The sequence below is a fragment of the Octodon degus genome, unplaced genomic scaffold, assembly GCF_000260255.1.
Source record: "Octodon degus isolate 3935 unplaced genomic scaffold, OctDeg1.0 scaffold00348, whole genome shotgun sequence".
In the NCBI taxonomy this organism is placed as follows: Eukaryota; Metazoa; Chordata; class Mammalia; order Rodentia; family Octodontidae; genus Octodon; species Octodon degus.
Genome location: NW_004524924.1, coordinates 142253 through 144364, shown reverse-complemented (window position 1 = coordinate 144364; position 2112 = coordinate 142253).

Below are 2112 nucleotides of genomic sequence, written 5' to 3'. Positions count from 1 at the left end.
CCGCCGCTCGCTGCGCCTCGCTCCGCCCGCGCTGCCTCGGACGCGGCGCCGGGAGCCGGGAGGGAGGAGGAGGAGGAGACGCGCGGCGCCGCCGCGCTGCCCCCTGCCGGCGGGAGAGGAGGGCGAGGGGCGGGGAGAGACGCGGAGCTGGGGAGATTGCGAGAGATGGGGAGACCGGGAGAGATGGGGAGACGGGGGAGGGGAGGGAGGTGGGGAGCGATCGGGAGAGACGGGAGGACGGGGGTGGGGAGAGGAGGAGGATGGGAAGATGGAGATAGGGAGGTGGGGAGACGCGGGTGGGGTGGGGGTGGAGACGGGGAGATGGGGCGAAGTGGGGGGGAGATGGGAAGATGGAGACGGGGAGAGAGGAGGAGATGGGGAGAGACCGAGAGACGGGAGAGGGTGAGAGCTGGGCAGCGATGGGGAGGTGTGGGGAGACTGGAGGAGCGCCCTGACCTCCGAGCCTTCCGCCCTCCTTGAGTGCTGGAACAGGTGGGGAGAGGCGGCCTGACTCGGCCTGAAACAGTTCACCTGAGAGCAGGGGACAAGTGAGAGAGACGGTGACAGTAGGAAACCCGTTCCGTGGAGAGCAGAAAGCGCTGTGCGTGTATGTGCACGTGTATGTGAGTGTGCGCGCAGGCATGTAAGTGTGAGTTGCACGTGTGTGCGCGTGTGTGGCTATGCGCGTGTATGTGCGCGTGTGCTAGTGTGCGCGCGCACGGAGCGCGCTGGAGAGCAGGCGGTGGGGACCGAGTGCCTGGGTCCGCTAATCTGCGGCTCGGGCTTTTCAGATTAAGCTCTTTGCCTCGGGAGGCCCTGACCTCCTTCCGCTGATCCCTTTTATTCTCTCAGAGCCGGGTCAGGGACAGGGTCTCCCTCCTCCCAAGACCCCACTGGAGCGCACGTGCGCTTGGGTCTGGGGCCGCCGGCGCCCGGCACTGGAGCCCCAACGGAGCCACCCGTGTAGGTAGATTACAGAGCAGATCAGGCGCCCTGGAGGGGGCGCGCTCGGTGCCCTCGCACAGTATAAGAAGCCCCAGGTGTCCCCACCCCGGGAGGAAAGTAATCGCGTCAGGAGAGAAGCCGTCTCCAGTGAGACGACAGCGCTCCCCCTGCTGGAGCGGCTCCCAGGCCTTCAGTCCTCGGTGCAAAACGTCCGCCGCGCTCACCAGTCTCCACCCGGCAGCGAGGGGTCTGACCGGCTTGAGGACTCAGGAGACCCCCGGCATTTGTGCCGAACGCCAGACGTTGCCGCCCTGCCACCGCTTCGCACAGGAAAGCCTCCCCGCTGCAGTCCTGCACGCAGGGCTACCTAAACCAGTGTCTGGGAAGGAGCGGGCACCCGGGGCGATCCGTGCCAGGCTGGCCACCAGGGCCCACCTGAAATCCTGCCACGGATGAGGCCCAGCACCAGCCACAAGGCGAGCGGAGAGGCGTCTTCCTGCGGGCTGGCAGCGGCTGAGGAAAGAGCTGAGAAGCAGAAACAGGAAGTCATTAGGCCAGCGCTCTTCCAGCTCTGCGAGGTCTCCCTCGCCACACCCTTCCTACTCCACAGCCCGCCGCGCAACGTCTCCTTTCCGCTGTGCTGTGCCCTGACTCAGACACCATCTGTTCTCAACTAATCAAAATCCAAACCCCAAGCTCAAGTGTAGACGGCCAAACCTTCATGGTAAGAGACAGGAAAGACGAGAACAGTGTAGAGCTCTGGTCGTCCATGCAGGAAGCCTGCCAATTCGAGGGGTCAGGGGAGGATGCCGAGGACCAAGGGCGGGAGGAAGCCAGGAGATGCGGGGACAAGCGATGCCCGCAGCGCGCACAGCTCTTCCGAGCAAGGTCCGAGTGCTCTGGCAAGGATTCCTGCTCAGACCTAAGGCAGTTCTCTACTTTCTCCATCTCACATGCTTCCCAATCCTTCTATTTTCACTCATGAGTGTGAAAATGTATATTTTAACATAAATTTTAAATTTTATAATGATGCAAAAATATTCCACCTAAAATGTTACATGACTGAGTTCAAGTTTCTCTTTTCTTTTAGCCAATCCCTGTTTTTGTTCTATTTCAACTTATCATGACCAAGCAGTTATTTTAAAAAGATTTTCTGGGTTTCAATGC